The 19,564-nt window shown below is 46.5% G+C and overlaps 1 long non-coding RNA gene across 1 annotated transcript in view; it reads left to right on the forward strand.

Annotated features, from left to right (window-relative positions):
- Window positions 1-4,437: 4,437 nt before the first annotated feature.
- Window positions 4,438-19,564, forward strand: part of LOC144340238 (uncharacterized) — a 28,215-nt gene continuing 13,088 nt past the window's right edge. The window contains exons 1-2 of the long non-coding RNA XR_013416104.1: window positions 4,438-4,796; window positions 9,564-9,681. This is a non-coding gene — a long non-coding RNA (uncharacterized LOC144340238). The remainder of the gene's footprint in view (window positions 4,797-9,563; window positions 9,682-19,564) is intronic.

The raw sequence follows: 19,564 nt of genomic DNA on the forward strand, positions 1-19,564 counted from the left end.
TATAAATATATTTGTTAGTATGTTAATTGGTTTCCAGACACAGTTGACCCTTAAACAACATAGGTTTGAATTGCATGGGTCCACTTATCCTGGAGTTTTCTTCTGCTTCTGCCACCCCTGAGGCAGCAAGACCAACCCCTCCTCTTCCTCCTCCTCCCCAGCTGCTCAGGGTGAAGACGATGAGGATGAAGACTTTGATGATGATCTGCTTCCACTTAATCAGTAGGGAATGTATTTTCTCTTTCTTAGGATGTTCTAAATAACATTTTCTTTGCTCTAGCTTACTTTCTTTTAAGAATACAGTATATAATACATATACACAATGTATGTTAATCAACTATTTGTGTGATCAGTGATGTTCCTGTCAACAGTAGGCTATTAGTAAAGTTTTTGGAGGGAGTCAACAGTTATATGTGAATTTTTGACTGAGAAGTGGCGGGGGGGGGGTCAATGTTCCTAACTCCCATGTTATTTCAGGGTTAGTTGGATATGGTATTTCAAAAAGATACCTATTTGATACTGATTTCTAATTTTATTGTTATGTGGTCAGATGTATGTATATAATTGATTCTTTAGAATTAACCATTGAGGTACATAGTCAATTTTTAGAAACATCCTATATATGCCTGAAAAGAATGTGTATCTTCTCTTTGTTAGACGTTGAGTCTTGTATATAATTCATAGTTCAAGCATACTCTATATCTTTGCTTATAATTTTTATCTGCTCAAGCCATTAGTGTTTGAGAAAGGTGTGTGAAGCCTTCACCCACAGCTGTTGATTTACCCTTGCTTCATGTATTTTGAGGATATATGATTTTGAATTTAGGTGATTATATCTTTTGGCTGTATGATTCTTTTTGCCAGTAACCTATGATTCTTTTCAACTTGAATTCTATTTTGTTAAATGTTGATATTGTTATCCCAGTTTTCCAATTTGGGCTCATCTTTTCCCACCTTTTATTTTCATCCCCTTAAAAAAATCTTTTTGGAAGTGGAATGGTGGTTATCAGAGGCTGGGAAGGGAAGGGGGCTGTAGGGATGAAGAGAAGTAGGGATGAAGGGGTACAAAAATACAGCTGGATAGAAGAAATAAGTTCTAGTATTCAATAGTACAGTAGAGAAGTTATACTTAATAGTAGTTTATTGTAAGCCAAGCATGGTGGCTCCTGCCTATAATCCTAGCACTTGGGGAGGCTGAGGTGGGTGAATTACTTGAGGTAAGGAATTCAAGACCAGCCTGGGCAACATGGGGAAACCTGGTCTCTAGAAAAACTAGCTGGGTGTGGTGGCACATGCCTGTAGTCCTAGCTACTTGGGAGACTGGAGTGGGAGGATCGCTTGAGCCCAGGAGGTTGAGGATGCAGTGAACCGTGATTGTACCACTGCACTCCGGCGTGGGTGACAGAGTGATACCTTGTCTCAAAAAACAAAAACAAAAAACAAAACCAAAATAAAACAATATAACTTACTGTATATTTTTAAAAAAAAAACTACAAGAAAAAAATATAGTGTTCCCAACACAAAGAAATGTTTGAAGTGAGGGGTATTCCAATTACTCCGATTTGATCATTACACATTGTATACAGGTATCCAAATATCATATACACCTCATAAATATGTACAACTGTGATGTATCAATAAAAAATACGAAAACCTTTTTGCTGATTGGTTCCCAATGATTGTGTTTTACAGGTTAGGGTATCTGTGTAGTGACTCTCTTTAAGTGGAGCATTCTTTCACAGTATCCATGAAGTGGCAGAATTCAGTTATGTGGGTCAGCACAGGCTTCCTGTGAGCTGCCCCGCCCTGATCTTGCTCTTTCCCTGCACCTTCATAGCTCCTAGCTGCACAGCAGGCCTGGTGATGTGGCTTTCGAGAGTCAAACAGAAACCCAAAGTGAAAGTCGAGTGTTTCTGCTGCTGGCCTCCCTAGCTGAGGTCTGCTTTACTCCCATACAGGCCCTAGTAGATGTTTGCCTGCAGCACGAACCCAGCTCTAAATGAAGGGATGCGGCAGGAGGCAGGTAGGAAGGTTTAGTGAAGGATGAGCCTGAATGATGCTGTGGAAAGCCTTCATCGTGATTCAAATGTTGTACTGTTCTGTGTCTTTCTCATTCTGCCCTGCTTCTGAGAGTTGGTCTGAAGGTTGTGCTTCCTCAGCTCTGAGATTTTTGGAATAGTGTCTGTCTGTTACAAAATGGAGATAATAAAGCTGGGAGGCTAGGTGGCTCACACCTGTAACCCCAGCACTTTGGGAGGCCGAGGCAGGTGCATCACTTAAGGTCAGGAGCTGACATTTGCTTGAAGCCCCAAGTTCATGACTGAGTCAGGACTACCCTTGCCAAGTCACTCCTGACTTCCTGATCCACAGAAACTTTGAGAGACACAAGTCACTGATTATTGTTTTAAGCCACTAAGTTGTGGGATTATTCAATACACAAGGATAGATACACTGACTTATTACATGAGCTTCAAAACTGCCATTCCAACTCTACTCTCCTCTCTAAATCATCCTGAAGGCTGACTGATGAAGTCTTCCTAAGATACAAATTTAATCCAGCCGTTCTTATTTTCAAGAACACTTGTAACCTAGCAATCAGTGGGCTTGCCGTCCAATGCGCATAGAGGCCAATACCATTGTGCCAGCTTTTGAGAAAAGAAAAAGCTTTATTGCGACTCAACTGGGAAAGAGACAGTAGGAAATGCTCAAGTCTGTCTCCCCAGGCTGGGTCTTGCAATGAGGTGATGCTGGGAGGCATGGTTTGACTGCTTCCTGTCATGGGATGATGCCAGAGCTCCATCTGATTGGATCCCGGATCCTGCCATCCAGTGTCTGCTTCTTAACTCAGTCCCTGCTCCTCCATCCCAGCACGTACGTTCCCACTGTGGTTGCACACTTGGATCCCCCGGGCAGGCTCAGGTCATATGACCTTCAACCTGGGAGTCCATGATGACTGAAAAACAACTCGCAACTTAATTACATAAAAGTTGAGCTGGGTGGAGCACAGTGGCTCATGCCTGCAATCCCAGCACTTTGGGAGGTGAGGTGGGTGGATCACTTGAGGTCGGGAGTTCGAGACCAGCCTGGCCAACATGGTGAAATCCTGTCTCTACTAAAAATACAAAAATTAGCTGGGCGTGGTGGCGCATGCCTGTAATCCCAGCTACTCGGGAGGCGAGGCAGGAGACTCGCTTGAACCCAGGAGGCAGAGGTTGCAGTGAGCCGAGATTGTGCCATTGCATTCCAGCCTGGCGACAGAGCAGAAACCTGTCTCAAAACAAAACAAAAAAAACAAAACAAAAAAACAAAAACAAATTGAGCCAGATTGGTCCGGTACAGTCGCACTGACTATATTTTGCCAATTAAGTCTGATCCAGATTCATTAGCTTGAGGTTCAGTGCCCTCCATGAGCTCTCCCTCCTGCATCCCATGTGTCCAACCACATGTATTATCCCATGTTAGCTCTCTTCCGTCAATTGGGTGGACTCCCGAGGGGTCCCCCAAAGCCTACTCACAATTCCTGGACATGCATTTTCCAGTACAAATTCCACTCCGTGTCTCTCAGCTCGTGCACATGCTTCCCTCGCTGCAACTCCTCTGGGGTTTATGTTCTTTGTCACTCATGTTGGAAGTAATTAGGTCCTGTTCTGTTCTGGATCTTTCTGCTGCCTGTGTCTCTGCCTTGATCCTCCACTGTGGCATATGTGCCTTGAGGTTGGGTAGCAAAGGTCTGGTTTTGCTACATGCCTTTGTTGACTTTTTGCTAGAACATGCTGTGTTTTCTCTTCTCCCCACCTCAGTTTTCACAGCTATAAGCGGAGAAGATTGGACTACATGGGGTCTCAGGCATCTTCTGGAACTAGCAGCTAGTGAGCCTGCTGACAAACTGAACCCATACAGAAATGTAATGACTGTCCGTCTCCCTGCCTCTAGCTTTTCTCCCTTCGAATCTAGCCCCTCCCACCCCACCGCCAAACTTGGTTTTCCTATGACACAGATTCGATTGTGTTCATCTTTTACAATTTTTTTTTATATTTCTTCCAGCAGTGTTCTGCAGTTTTCTTTTCTTTTTTTTTTAACTTTTATTTGTTAAATAGGTAACATAGGTAAAGACATGTCACATAGGTAAAGACGTGTCACATAGGTAAAGACATGTCACATAGGTTAAGACGTGTCACATAGGTTAAGACGTGTTACGTAGGTAGAGATGTGTTACATAGGTAGAGACGTGTCGCAGGAGTTTGTTGTACATATTGTTTCATTACCCAGGTATCAAGCCCAGTACCCAATAGTTATCTTGTCTTCTGCTCTCCTTCCTCCCACCCTCCACCCTCTCCCCTCCCCCCTCCCCCCACTCAAGTAGACGTCAGTGACTTTTCTTCCTTCTTTGTGTTCATAAGTTCTCATCACTTAGCTCCCAGGGTTAATCTTCTTAGAAATGTCCACTGAATTTCCATCACTACAGAATAAAGTCACAGCTTCCTAAGAGTCAATGAGAAGGTTCATTGTTGACGAAGGGCCTGTTCCGTGCCAAGGGCTGGGAGACTCAGGGAGCCAGCCAAAGCCGCCTCCAGGCTGCAGACAGGAAGGCACCGGGCTCTAGCAGTGGGTCCCCAATTTCGCTTGTGAGCTGCATTCCACTGGCCACCCTGCCTTTCATAGAGGTGAGGTATTAATAGTAGTTGAGGGAGACTTTATGAGGGAGATTGGATTGGAGCTGAGCTTTGAAAGATGAATGAAATCATTTGGAGGATTCATCCACAAAAAACAGAGACTGGCCAACCCTGGTTTGCAGGGTAAGTTTACGGCATTGTAATTAGACTAGTATTGCTGGACCAGTAGATTCTAGTGCTGAGTAGTGTGAGGCTAGAAAGGCGTGTTCTCTTGTTCTCATGTAAGCTCTGCGAGTGAGCCTCTGCTATGTGTGTACAAACGTACTGGGGCATCTGTGTGTGTGCGTGTTCATGTGTGTGGCCTAGAGGACATGTGAATAAATGTGAGTGTATGTGAGGGTGAGAGAGTGCGTATGAGTGTAAGTAATGTGTGTGCACGGTTTTTAATGTTCATGTATGGTATATTTCGGAAATTTGAAATTAAGCAAAAATCTCAAAGAGTGGAGAAAATAAGTAAGTACCCTTTGGGAGATCCAAATAGGGTACCAGGCCCCTTTGGAGCTGTGAATAAGTTCCCTGCCTCGCATCCCGATACAGTGTCCAGCGTGAGGATGTGGTGATTAAGGGAAGTACAGACTGGGAGGGCAGTGTCTGAGCTGAAATGGAGTCACGCTGATCAGGACTCTTTCTGAGTCTGGGCTGGGGTGGCCTTGGAGAACCTGGTATGCACTGCCTCATTGTTGGGTCTACTTCATAGGCTTCAGTTTCAGTGTCCAGATGGAAAAGCGAAGAGGGGCTCTGGGTTCTACCCTTGCTCCCTGGTAAGTCACTAAGATCTTGGCGTTTCCCCCAAACTCTGAAGTGGTCCTTCATTCACAAAGGGAGATCACCTGAAACTGTCACATGGGAAAGTCCATCGTTTGTTGTTTTAAAGAACGTATGAGAAAAGTGCTAGAAAGGCTACTTGAATTTTAACACCCACGAAGGCCCATGTTTCAGCTTTCTTCCAATGGCCAAACCATGTGGTATCTTGGACCTTATACTAAAGCAAGGCTAAAAGCTATTTTAAGTGCTTGCTGTTTAAAGTCTTTTACTTTGGTAGAAAAGGGAAAACAGACAATGTGGTGGTGAGGGAGAGGTCACCTCTTCCACAAATATTTCCATTTTTCTTGAATCTTAGTATCTGAGATAATCACAGTACAGTGCTATTGGTGGCAGAAACTTTCCATGCAGGGAAACGTCAAACGCTCTCTTGGATGGTCCCCACCCAGGTGACTTAGCCTGGACCATATTTATGCTTTTTATTTCATGCTTGGCATATAGATGGAGAATTGGTCTTTTTAAAAAAAATATACTGGACATGTAAACACTGGAGAAAATGGCATTTGTTGCCTTTTGATGTGCCAAAGAAAAGTGAGAATGTTCAAGAAATTCTCTTTGGCTCAGTCTTGGTTAAATCGACAATATGCATAACTTACCAGCTGAAAGCGTGCAGGCAGTCTTGAAATTGTTTGGTTTTCTGACACGTGTGCCTTCAGCATGCATATCATTACCACCCGGCAGTTGGAAACTTATCCTTATCTACACAACTATTAACTAAGGTCTGGAGAAGAATGAATTTATATCTTTTACTAATGACATAGGGCCCATTTCACATCCTTATTAGCCAAGCAGAGTAAGTGGATCAAACTGTGGAGAATCCATACATTTTGTAAAAATACTTAAAAATTCCTTTACAGAGAGTGTGACTGTCTCTAAAAGCTTATTTTTAATGGTGACAAACATTGTTATCAGAATTTGCTTCTGTTTGCTATAATTCAGGGATCAAAAACTGAAATACCGTCAGAGGTCCAGGAAGGACTGGCTGTGATAGGGAAACACACGGTGTCTGAAGGTGACAAACAGTGAGTTATTTGCTCTGGCTGATTTATAGACAGTGTCACCTGACTTTCCAGGTTATCAAGACTGGAGATTTTATGAAATTTGAATTTTAAATTTTGAGAATTACATATTTTAAATAAAATCAGTGGCTCCAACAATATGTGAAGGGCTGAGTACTAAACAACTGGTTTGCATCCTCACGTTTGTAGGGTTTTTTATTTTGCAGAGACAGGGTCTCATTATGTTGCCCAGGCTGGTCTCGAACTCCTGGCCTCAAGCGATCCTTCCACCTCAGCCTCCCAAAGCATTGGGATTACTGGCATGAACCACCACACCCCATTTATAGTTTTTTTGTCACGCTTATATGGTCAATAATTTTTCAAAAACAGTGGAAGAATTCTTGTTGGTGTGAATTGGAAACAAAACTCAAAGAACATGGCCTAATTTAACAGGTTAATTTGAAGTGCATCTGTCAAACAAAAGACCAGCAAGAGAAAAAAATAGTATTCCTAGGAAGAGGCAGCAGGTTGCATAGTTCTAGGCAAGGCACTTTTCCCACTTGGGGGTAACTGTATGCCCTGCTGCCTGTCTTAGGGCTTTTCCCACTTGGGGGTAACCAATGCCCTGCTGCCTGTCTTAGGGCCTTATGACTCTGTGGTCACCTGTTTCTTTGCTACTTCACTTTGGTGTAGGCAGAGTATTTTCTGCAGGTTTTCTCATAAATGAAAACAGCAGGAATACCAAAAATGGCAATGTTTGCATTGGTGATTTTGAACAGCAGCATGTTCAACTATAATAAGGATGATTACACACACACACACACACACACACACACACACACACACACTTTCCCCAAACCAGCAGCATGGTCCCAACGTTGACGACTGAAGGTCAACTTAAATGAGAATCTGAGACTTTTGAAGTATACCTGGTTGCTTATGTGTCTCATGTTAGGGTCACTGGAAGGTTTTGGAAAGCACACTTTTATTTGCTTGTTTTTGCTTTTGAAAGAGTCTCACTCTGTTGCCCAGAATGGAGTTCAGTGGCATGATCACGACTCACTGCAGCCTCGACCTCCCAGGCTCAGGTGATCCTCCCACCTCAGCCTCCTGTGCAGCTAGGATTACAAGTCCATGCCACCACACTTGGTTAATTTTTGTATCTTCTTCTTTTTTTTTTTTTGGTAGAGATGGAGTTTCAGCATTTTGCCCAGGCTGGTCTGGAACTCCTGGGCTCAAGCGTCCACCTGCCTCTGCCTCTCGAAGTGCCGGGATTACAGGCCTGAGCCACTGCGCCAGGCCCAGCATTGTTTTTGTTTGTTTTTTGCTTAAGTTCCCCTTTCTGTGATGCGGAGACTGTCAGCTGTTCCCCTCTCTGTAGCCTCTACATGATGCAGGAAAGAAAGCATTTTAGACAAAACTATTGAAATATTTTGCTGTTTTCTACACTGTATTTGTAAATATATATCTTGTTGGGCTTCTGTGTTTGTCTTCTGGACTTAAAATTGGAGCCGCTCTTGGGGTGGCATTGCACGGGGTGGCATTGCACGGGGTGGCATTGCACAGGACGGCCTAAGGAATTGCCCTGAGCTGCCGCTTGCTGCCGTGTGGAACCCTGTGAGTGGTCTGTTTAATGTGTACAAGGACTGAAGGCCAATAAAAATGAAAATGGTTGTTGGGATGATGGAGTTACTGTAATTTGTTAAAGTTACATATATTTTCAATAAATAACACTTTTTCAATAAAAAAGAATTTGAAAGATTGTGAGAAAATGTGAGTGTGTGTGTATGAAAGTGTGTGTGTGAATGTGTGTCAGTGTGAGTGTGTATGAGTGAATGTGAGTTGTGTGAGAGTGTGTGAGAACACGTGAGTGAGTGTGAGCATTTCTGACCAGCAGTGGCCTCTTGGCAGTCCCCTCTGTCTCTGGTCAGTGTCACCGCTTGAGAAGGGAGAATGGACTGTGGCTGCTCTTCAGTCTGGCCTGTGTTGGGTACAGTGGACAAATCTGGAAGTTGGTTTTCCTTCTTTTTCTTTCTTTTTTTTTTTTTGAGACGGAGTTTCGCTCTTGTTGCCCAGGCTGGGGCAAAATGGCGCAATCTCGGCTCACTGCAACCTCTGCCTCCTGGGTTCAAGCGATTCTCCTGCCTCAGCCTCCCGAGTAGCTGGGTTTACAGGTGCCTGCCACCATGCCCAGGTATAGTTTGGTATTATTAGTAGAGATGGGGTTTCACCATGTCGGCCAGGCTGGTCTTGAACTCCCGACCTCAGGTAATCCACCCGCCTTGGCTTCCCAAAGTGTTGGGTTTACAAGTGTGGCGTGAGCCATCGTGCCTGGCCAAAGCTGGTTTTTTGAATTATCCATGTCCTTTCCACCACCCCCACTTGTTGCTCCCAGTGTGGGGTCTGTCCTGTAGCCCACTGAAGCCCCCTTCACTGACCAGCACTCCCTTCTTCCTCTCCGAGGAGCACACTCCCCCAGAACTTTAAAGCTATTTCCTGATTGTTTGAAAGGACAGTGGATTAGCCTGACCAACCCATTAGAGGGCCCCAAGGATGGAGTTCACTTTGAAGTCATAAGGCCTTTCTCATTTAAACTCTGGGTGTGTGTTTGTGCAAATGTCAGCTGAATTGATGTAGTGAACACCCTACCATGGGGTCACATCTTTATAGCTCTGAGGGGATAGCTGCCCAGTTCAGTGGGTAGGCCCTGCCCTGGGCCTTGGGCTGAGTCCTGGCAGCCTTGTGGTCCATGTGGGTCATTTACACTCTCTGACCCCTGGATGGAGAGGGTACTGACACCTCCTCTTCTGCACTGGGCATTGGGGGGTCTGCATGAAGTCAGGCATGAGAAATATGCTGTGTAAACCTGCTCTTGAGTTGTCTGCCCCCTTAAATAAGAGACCTGTTACCAGGCCCAGATATGGTCCTGGCTGAGCTTGCCGTGGTGTCTGAAAGTGCGACTGAGATTTCCTCATTCGTGTCTTACAGTTTGTTTTCTCTCTCCAAGCATAATGTCCTGTTCTTGTCTCTATCAAATTTCATTCTATTTTTTTTTTTTTTTTGGAGGCAGGGTCTCACTCTGCCACCCAGGCTGGAGTGCAGTGGTGCAATCACAGCTCGTTGCAGCTTTGACCTCCCAGGCTCAAGGGATCCTCCTGCCTCAGCCTCCTGAGTCACTGGGACCACAGGTATGGGCCACAATGCCTGGCTAATTTTTTAAATTTTAAAAATTTTAGTAGAGATGGGGTCTCCCTATGTTGCTCAGGTTGGTCTTGAACTCCTGGCCTCCAGTGATCTTCCCACCTTGACGTCCCAAAGTGTTGGGAGTCACTACACCTAGTCAAATTTCTTTCTTAATGGTTTCTGCTTCTCCAGTATATTACAGATGAATTTCAATTTAATCCATCACTTACATGGGCTCTTGTCCTTTTCCTAGTATTTTGTCATCTACATACCTAAGGAAACTATTATCTACTATGTTACCTGGAACCTTCATACAAATTGTTGAATGAACCTGCCCCCAATGTACAATGCTATTGAACATAACTTTCTTAGTCTTGCAAAGCCGATACAGATCTCAGAGGAGAAACGCTTGAATGTACTGACCCAAATGGTTACTGATCTATTATGCAAAAACCTAAAAGTACTAGCAGTTAAATCTGGCTCTTATAGTCTTCTCATAGACAAATCTTGCTCATTCTGAAAAGCGTCTTTGAAGAAAGAATTGGTTCTTGATGCTCTGAAATATACATGTCTCTCTTACTTGAGTTGGATGAATTGTTGCCGTTTTGGAATCTGCACTGTGTGTGGGCTGCAGATGTGGGAGTTACCTGTCCCCCTCCCCAGGGTCTTTTCCTCCCCTCTCCTCCCCTCTCTGCCCTACCTGGGCCATCTCACCCCTCAATCATCTCCCCACCTACCTTCGGAGGACCATTTCCTCTTAGTGACTGATAATGAAATTCCTGAACAGAGTTCAGGATGCCAGGGATTTTAACAGTCAAGACTCAACCGTGGAGAAGACATTGAGAAAGCAGCAGGCACACCTGTGTTCAGATAAGCTGACTTTCCTGTGTTTTGCAATTTTTCCATCTGTCACCATGGGAACAATGGCAGTGCACCTGTCCCACTTGGCAGGGACTTCAGTTGGACCCATTCTGCACCCCACAGCTCGGGACTCTAACTGCCACGGAGGAGTCAAAAGACCTGCATGCTGCTCACCTGTCCTGGGTGTGGTCTCGAATCAACTTTAGCTTTTCTGAGCCTTACATGTTTTCTATATTTAAAAGATGAAAAATAAATCTAGACCTGTACCCATTCCTATTGACTCTGGTTTAAACTGATTTATTAAAACGTCTTTTGATCTAGACCAGCAATTCAAGTTTATTTTTCTTTTCTTCTTCTTCTTTTTTTTGTTTTGAGATGGAATTTCACTCCGTTGTCCAGGCTGGAGTGCAATGCCACAATCCTGGCTCACCGCAGCCTCTGCCTCTGGAGTTCAAGTGATTCTCCTGCCTCAACTTCCTGAGTAGCTGGGATTATAGGTGCCCACAACCATTCCCGGCTAATTTTTGTATTTTTAGTAGAGGTTTCTCCATGTTGGCCAGGTTGGTCTCGAGCTCCTGACCTCAGGTGATCTGCCCGCCTCGGCCTCCCAAAGTGCTGGGATTACAGGCGTGAGCCACCACACCCAGCCTCAAGTTTTCATGATAAATCATTAGCAATGTGATTGCAAGACCCCTCTCTTCCCGCTCTTCCCAGTTATTTGCGCTCAGAGAATCTATAAAGAATTTGATGTGAGGTAAAAGCTGGAGACTGTTGGGACTCATTTGGCCATTTCCCAAATGTTTGCCAGCACAGGGGCAGAAGGAGTGGCCCTGAGTCTGGTGTCTCAGCCCTTCTCAAGGTTCCGTGAGAGTGAGAGGAGCAGTTCAGGCCTCAGAGAGATTCTGCCTAAGCTCTGAGCTGCAGGTTTGGGACATGTGGGCCTTGAACAGGCGAGTGAGTGCGTTTAGCACTGCAAGTGCAAAATACAGGAAAATGGGCCCCTTGATAGTTCTAAAAATAAGTCCAATACGAATTGTAGTGCTTTATTAACATTAACCACCTGGAGAAGAGGGTGGTTGCTTGGCGGTTCCTGGAATTTGTTTCATCTCTCGAATTCCTGTTTGCATCATGGAACCTGTGTGCTGCTCAGACTATGCTGGCACTCGAGATTACTTGGACACGAAGATCTTGGCCCTCTCTGAAAATGTTGATTTATGATCCTTTGTTCCTGCCGTTTGATACGAGGGTACGAAGGGAGAACTCACCCCGGGAGCTGCATGCATGGCTGTCTGTCTTGGCCTCCCAAGATATAAGTCCCTGAAGCAAATGGACTTAAATCACTTAGTTCTTTTAAACCTCCTTAAGTGTCTTATTGAAGCTGAATTGTGACAGTGATCCTAAGTCACAAAGTGACTTTCTGGGGAGATGGCTCTCATGCAGCATGGATTTGGTAAGAAAGGAGAGTCTAGGGAGACAGGAAGGGCCCTTACAGGCAGGGGGCAGGGGGCAGGGCCAGCCTCCCTCAGGCCCTCAGATGGGGCAGTGGCCCACAGACCCTGCGCCTCTCAGGCCACACAGGAGAAGGGTGGACAAGAGCCTTGTCATAGTACTCAGTGACGGTTCCTCTGGCTCTGTCTTCTTCTCTCTGTCGGAACTCAGCTCTCCTCCTAAGGAAGTCTGAGAGGCCCCAGGGTAGCTCAGACAGCCTGGAGGATGGGTCCCAGAGGCTCCCGGGCACCTGCCAGCCCCCTCCTCACTCCCATCTGTGTGGGTGTTATCTGCTTGCACTAAGGGGAGAGCTTGTCCTTGCTGTCTCTTGCAAGGTCCACGGCTGCCAATGTCCCCGTGAAGGCTGGGGGTTTCCAACCTGGACCACTTCTGACACCTGGGCTGAGGCCACCTTCTTTTTGTGGCAGATGCAATGCTCTCAGTGTTCTCAGCAGGTATCAGGGGAGGGTGGTACATAGCAGGCTGGCCCTCTCTTCTAGGGTGCGAAGGCTAACATCTCTCAGACCCCTTTATAACCAAAGATCCAGAGGTGACTTAAGACCACGAATTTGATGACCTATGAGGGACTTGCATTCTGAGCAGAGTCAAACAGGGAGAGAGGCAGAGTGTGGGCCCCAGTTTTGCTACTGTGGCTCAAGCATGAGCCTCGTTGCTCTGCAGCCAGCCACCTTAACAGTGGCTTCTCTGTGCCATCAAGAGCTTACTGGGTGTAGCGGGAACAGCTCCTTGTCATTCCTGGAAAACTAGCCTAGGGTTTGCTTCTTCAACTCTCCTGTGAATTCTGTTGACCAATTACTGTCCCTGGAGAAATCTCCCTGGGCTTGAATTCACTGGAGTAGATACTATGCTGTATAATCAAGCTCTGTCTGATAGAAGGGGCATGGGGGGAATTGTCCCAAAATGTGCATGCAAAATTGTTCATTGGTCATTTTGTTTCATGGCAAGAGAAAGGGGAAACATAAAGTATTAAAGGCTTAGTGTGGACAGACAGGCTGGCAAGCGAGATGCGGAGAGAGTCAGATGGCCTGTTGGAAGGTCACAGGAGAACGCAGAGCTCCATGTGCCATTGACGTCTGTGAGCAAACCTTGATCCCTGCCCCTCTGGCTCATGCTGGCTCTGAGAGTTGACAAGAGAGGCTTCTCGCCCGTGAATATCCTTGCTGCCTGTGCCCATGACTTCTACCAGGTGTGGCTGTGGCTTTCCTGCAGGCATTGGGATATTTTCCCTGTTATTAATTAATACTAATTTTGTTAGACACAAAATTCAAGAGAATGTGACCAGTTCTTGAGAATCTCATCTGTGGCTGAACGAGGTTCTCTCCCAGGTGCTTGACTCCTCTGTTGGCTGATTTATAAAAAGGTGTCCTAATCACGACATCATGAGTTGCTTTGGAGGTTTAAATGCATCGAATGGAACCTCCCTCCCAATATTTGTGAGCTCAAGAAAGAGCGCAGATGGAAGACTCTCTTCTTTCCCTCCCAGCCTGACCTGGTTCAAGCCTAGGAGTCCCCACGCCTGCAGCACGTTCTGTCCTTTGGAAGACAGGCCCAGGGAGAGGATTGTGTGGCCCTGGAAGCACTGCTAGGTTTGCGGCAGGAGATTCTGGAGTCTGGCCCAGAAGGGAAGATGCTCTAGGTCCCTTCATTCCCAGATTCCTCCGCCTCCCGGGAGGGGAGCAGCCAGACAGGAGCCCAGGCAGGACCCTTCAAATGTGGGCCCCGAAGCCTGTGGTGGCCAAGGTCTAAGAGTGACACTGTGAAAAGCCTTCCCTATTAATCAGATCGCTTCCTGTTGCAAGGAAAAACGTAAACCCCTCAGACTAGCTTGAAGAAAAGGGAGACTTTGTGACCTCACTTAACTGAGAAAGAGGCGAAGCAGCCTTGGGCAGGCTGGACGGAAGGGCTCAGTGAACGTGGTCAGGGGCGCCTCTCACTCTCCCTCAGTCCTGGGTGCAGGGAGGGGGACTCAAGCTCCTCCTAAAGGGGGGGCCTCTTTTTGTGTAGCAGAAAGGCCCACATGTCACCTAAGTGTAATAACCCCAGGACAAAGGCATAAGCTTTCACTGTGCACACGGGGTAAACAGCGGGCCTCGAGCCAGTCCCTCATTGTGTCACATGGAGGGTGTGGATCAGCCAGTCTAGGGGCAAGCGTAGGAGTCTGTGATGGACAGCCCCACCAGTAACGCATGGATGCAGGGAGAGCAGCTCTCCCAGAGAGGGAGGGTACTGTGACAACGCCGTGTGGGGTGAGGTGAGGGGGCTGGACAGACAGAACAGTGTGCGCCCCCCACTCCCCAGCCCTGCCCAGAGTGGCACCTGCCCTGTCTGGGCTCTCCCCGTTCCCTCCTCGGAAGGCATTCGTCATGAACAGCTGTACGTGGAGCAGACACTGAAGGTCCTATGTCTTTATGTCACAAAGCTTCGATGCTCTCCAGTTCTCATTCTCCATGAAAGTGGGAACCTAAAAATACAGTTGACCCTTGAACTGCGGTTTGAGCTGTGAAAGTCCACTTATACATGGATTTTTTCAGTAAAAGTTACAGTGAGTGTGCTTGCCTCTCTGTCTTCCCTTCCACCTCCTACACTTCTTTTGCCTCGGCTACCTCTGAGACTGCAAGACCAACCCCTCCTCTTCTTCCTCCTCCTGCCTCGACTTGAAGAAGATGATGAAGATCTTGATGATGATCCACTTCCACTTAATAAACAGGGAATGCATTTTCTCTTCCTTACAATTTTCTTAATAACATTTTCCTATCTCTAGCTTGCTTTATTGTAAGAATCCAGTAAACTCATACATATAGCTTACAAAATAGCTGTTAACCTACTGTTTATGTTATCAGTGAAGCTTCCAGTCCACAGTAGGCTAATTGTTAGTTCAGTTTTGGGGGAGTCACAAGTTATATGGGGATTTTGGCTGCATGGGGGGGTTGGCACCCCTGGCCCTGCTGTTGTCGGAGGGTGAGCTGTATATGAAACCCCGATCCTATGAATTGCTTGCTACCATTAGCCTCCTTCCCTCTCCCCTCTCCCTCCCCCTTCTCCCTTCTCTTTCCCTCCCTCTTCCTCTCTCTGCCTGTCTTTCTCCATCCCTCCTACCCTGCAGATTTACTTAATTTCTTGGTTTGCCAGCTGGATTCATGTGTGAACAGATGTTTTTATCATTGACTTTGCCTAAGTGCTAAGCCAGCCAACAAGTTAAATGCAGCAAGCTAGTAAAAAGTCCACTAAGTACAAAGTAAAATGAATTGTCTTTGGTATTTCTGCTTGTTTGTTATCATATTATTTTAAGACATCTTTCTCTTTTCAGCTGCAGGCTGTTTCTTTCTTGATTTATAACATTTGAGGGATTTCCTCTGCCCACATCCAATACGAGGCTCTAAACCTTCAAATCCAATTACTTCCTAATTGGATTTCTGGATTTCTTCTTTAATTAGTAAATGAGCTGCCATTTCATCCATAGGGCAAGTCCTTGGCTCTTTGTTGAAAGTGGTTGTTCAATTTTCTTTTCTTGCTCTGGGTAGGCATATCAGGGCTGACTCTGAAATAAAACACCTGCTTCAGTCATCTGTGGGCGAGAAATCCCTTCCTTGTCCTTGGGCATTGTCACGGGTGGTGCCAGGCCTGGCTGAGGCTGGCATTGCCCCGTATGCACTGAGTGTGCAGATTCTCCACAGTGGAGGCAGTGGGTACCTTTGAGGCTTGAAGGACATGGTTTAGGGTAGAGAAGAAGGAAACTGCTTTTACAGATGTCAGTTGATATATATCCAAAGCTAACACAGTTTGAAAATACTAATCTGTAAGTCCAGAGTGGTGAGTATCTTGTGTTAATTTTATTCAGATGCACCATTTAAATGTTCCCAGAATCATTTAATGCCATACAGGCCTCCAGCTAGCCTAGTGTTTGACTATGGGCACTACTACCTGCCATAATTCCTTGTACGTGGGGCTGACACATGCATGGCGGGGCGCTTGGCATCCTGGACCCATTGACCCCAGAGGCTACAGGGCTCCTATCCATGAAAATGTTTCTGCTCATTTCCATAAATGCTATATACATCTCACCTTTTAGACAAGGACCCTGGGGTTGAAAGAATTGAAGTGGCTGGTCCAAGAACGAAAGCTTGGGCTGGGCTCGGTGACTCACGCCTATAATCCCAGCACTTTGGGAGGCCGAGGCAGGCGGATCACTTGAGGTCAGGAATTCAAGACCAGCCTGGCCAACATGGTGAAACACCATCTCTACTGAAAATACAAAGATAAGCCTGGCATGGTGGTACATGTCTGTAGTCCCAGCTACTCGGGAGGCTGAGGCAGAAGAATTGCTTGAACGCAGAAGGTGGAGGTTGCAGTGAGCCGAGATTGCGCCATTGCGCTCCAGCCTGGGCAACAGAGCAAGACTCTATCTCAAAAACAAACAAACAAACAAACAAAAAAACAAACAAACACAACGTGGTAGTGGCCTGACTCCCACCTGATGCTCTTTCTACTTACACGAGGTCAGTGTGCTCAGAGAGCGAGGAGCCCTGCACTAGGCAGAGGGGACAAGAGAGAGTTGTGCTCATTTTGTTCTGTGGTTGGTGTTGGAGGATTGAGTGTGTGCACTCTCTCTCTTGCACACTCACACACTTACACACTCACAAACCCACGCACCCCATCCACACATACAGTTACTTTTTTCTGAGGACGTCCTTTCCACATTTCATCTGATGTCCTAGCCCTCCCCAAAGCAGACTTGAGCTTCTAAGGCTCATTGGATCAAACCACAGATTCGTGCACAGGATTTATACCTCTTCGTTTCACAGTTGAAGGAGCTTGGAGACAAGAGTGGAGTTTTTCCCCTTTTTAACCCAACAGAATGGTAGACATAGATTTATTGGTCTATGAGCAACTTCAGGCAGAATCTGGTCATTTTCAGGTTTGCGTTCCCCGTGGAGACCACACCACCTAGCATGCAGTAAAGGCTCCATGAGCATGGGCTGAATGAATGGAGAATGGGCAGGCATCAGGCTGCACTGATGGGCCACACAGTCTCTCCCAACACAGACATTATGAGGTCACAGCGGCACAAAACATTGCCAGAAGATACAGGGCCCAGAGACCTCCAACTTAATGTAGAACAAGTTACATTTCAGGTCTTCGCACTATGAAAAATGGCCCATTGTTTGAGCTATGAGTAAGCAGACACACTTTCCACATGGGAGTTTCACATCCTGCTTTAGAGAAGGCCAGAGTGCCCTTCCCGTGCCTGCTGCTGCTGTTCTTATTTTTTGTGTCTTTGACTTAAAACCATCAACGTGCCAACGTGGTGTATTTTGAGGTGGTGTGTTCTGGACACCTTCCTTGTCTAATTTAATTCTCCTAACAACTGCAGGAGGTCGCTGTTTGCATTCGCTGATGTGAAAACAGGCTCAGATAAGTTATAAAATGTACTAATCTCTTACAGCAGCTAAGGGGACTTTCTTCCCTCTGTCCCTTTTTCTTCCTCCTGGGATCTAGAGACACAGAGGGAATGCAGTAAGGGTGTGAGAGGAACGGAATGCTCCTTGGGGATATTGGTAAACAAAACACACCTGCTCTGATGAGAGTTTCCCTCTGGTCGGAGACAGGCACTCCAAGGCAGATCTGGCCCTTGGGTGGCCCTGGCCCTGGGCCCTGGGCGCTCGATGGGTCCACAGAGGTTCGATCTTGACACTTTCGTTTTCCCTCTGCTCCTCTCTTGCCCTTGCATCTCTGCTTTTTCCTTTCCATCTGTTAACAATCTGGAGTGCAGACCCTGATTGAGGATTTGCACTGAGGTGAGGAGTTCCCTCACCTCATCTTCTGCAGTGACTTCTTGGTTGGCCCCTGGCGCTATTGTCTCTGGCCCCTGTCCAGCCTCTGCTGTAGGTCCTATCTTTAGTTCCCGAACACATTTTCCAAGTCTAGACTCCCCTGGTAGGGCTGCAAGACCATCCATGATCTTGTCATTCCCAATACATTTGGCCTCATCTCCCTTCCTCTGCAAGTTGACCCCTGCTGGCTAACAAGGATGCTCTTCCTTCTCTCCAACACAGATCCTAGGCTCATTCAAACCCCTGCCTTTCCATTAATTTTTTTTTTTTTTTTTTGAGACGTAGTCTCGCTCTGTCGCCCAGGCTGGAGTGCAGTGGTGTGATCTCTGCTCACTGCAAGCTCCACCTCCCAGGTTCACACCATTCTCCTGCTTCAGCCTGCCGAATAGCTGGGACTACAGGCGCCGCCACCACACCTGGCTAATTTTTTGTATTTTTAGTAGAGACGGGGTTTCACCGTGTTAGCCAGGATGGTCTCGATCTGCGGACCTTGTGATCCGCCCAGCTCAGCCTCCCAAAGCGCTGGGACCGCAGGCGTGAGCCACCACGCCCAACCCCATTCATCTTTTTTAAAAGCACTGCTCTTCCTCCTCCTACCCATCTAAATTTTGTTAGGACCATGAGCTTTGAGGTTAAAGAGATCTGTGTTAAAATTATATTAGTATCACTTGACTGGCTGTATATGACCTTCGGAGTCAGAGTTTCCTAATGTGAAAGGAAAATGGTAACAGCAATTGCATAGTGTTGGCAGAGGAGTGACATCTGAAGAGTCCCCTGCAAAGCACGAGCACAGGTGCTGGCCAATGGGAAGACCCAAGTCAGGGTCATTGTTATCCTGTGTTCCTTAAGGTCCAGCTCCAGACCTGCCTTATTATAAGGCTTCTTCGACTTTTCTAGCAGCAGTCAAGTTCAACTGCATTGAGGACACCAAATTTGGTCCTGAATTGTTTTCCATGTGGTGAATGGAATCTCAAACTAGATTGTACACTTACAGGCATAGACTGTGGTTTTGCTTTTTTTCTTATTTTTTTGAGACAGAGTCTCACTCTGTCATCCAGGCTGGAGTGCAGAGGTGCCATCTCAGTTCACTGAAACCTCCACTTCCTGGGTTCAAGCGATCTTCTCACCTCAGCTTCCTGAGTAGCTGGGACTACAGGCATGTGTCACCGCACTGACTAATTTTTTGTATTTATTTTTATTTTTGTAGAGATGGAGTCTTTCTGTGTTCCCCAGGCTGGTCTTGATCCACCTGCCTTGTGCTGGGATTACAGGCGTGAGCCACCACGTCTGACCGGTTTCTTCTAGTTTCTTTCGTACACCTATAGCACTTATAAACTCTTGTGGTCAGAGATAAGGGGAACATGGGGAATTTTCTTTATCCACAGTGAGTTCAGGTCCTCTGAATTTAGGCTCCTCAAAGCACCGTGGCTCCCATAAGATTTAGGATTGGGGCCACCCACCTGGAGAGCAGATACCCAGAGCTGGATTTGCACAGAGCAGACCTGTGGCCAGTGTAGGGGTCGCCGTGTCCTGGGTCCCAGTCACTTACCTGTAGGCACCTGGCATCATATCAGCTTGCTGGGTGACAGGGCTACACAACTGTGGTCCCCAGGGGCCAGACAGCCTCCTGCTTTGCACGTCCTGTGGAATCTTCAGAAGCAACACATTGGAACAAGAAAAGAGGGAT

The sequence above is a fragment of the Macaca mulatta genome, chromosome 1 (genome assembly GCF_049350105.2).
Source record: "Macaca mulatta isolate MMU2019108-1 chromosome 1, T2T-MMU8v2.0, whole genome shotgun sequence".
In the NCBI taxonomy this organism is placed as follows: Eukaryota; Metazoa; Chordata; class Mammalia; order Primates; family Cercopithecidae; genus Macaca; species Macaca mulatta.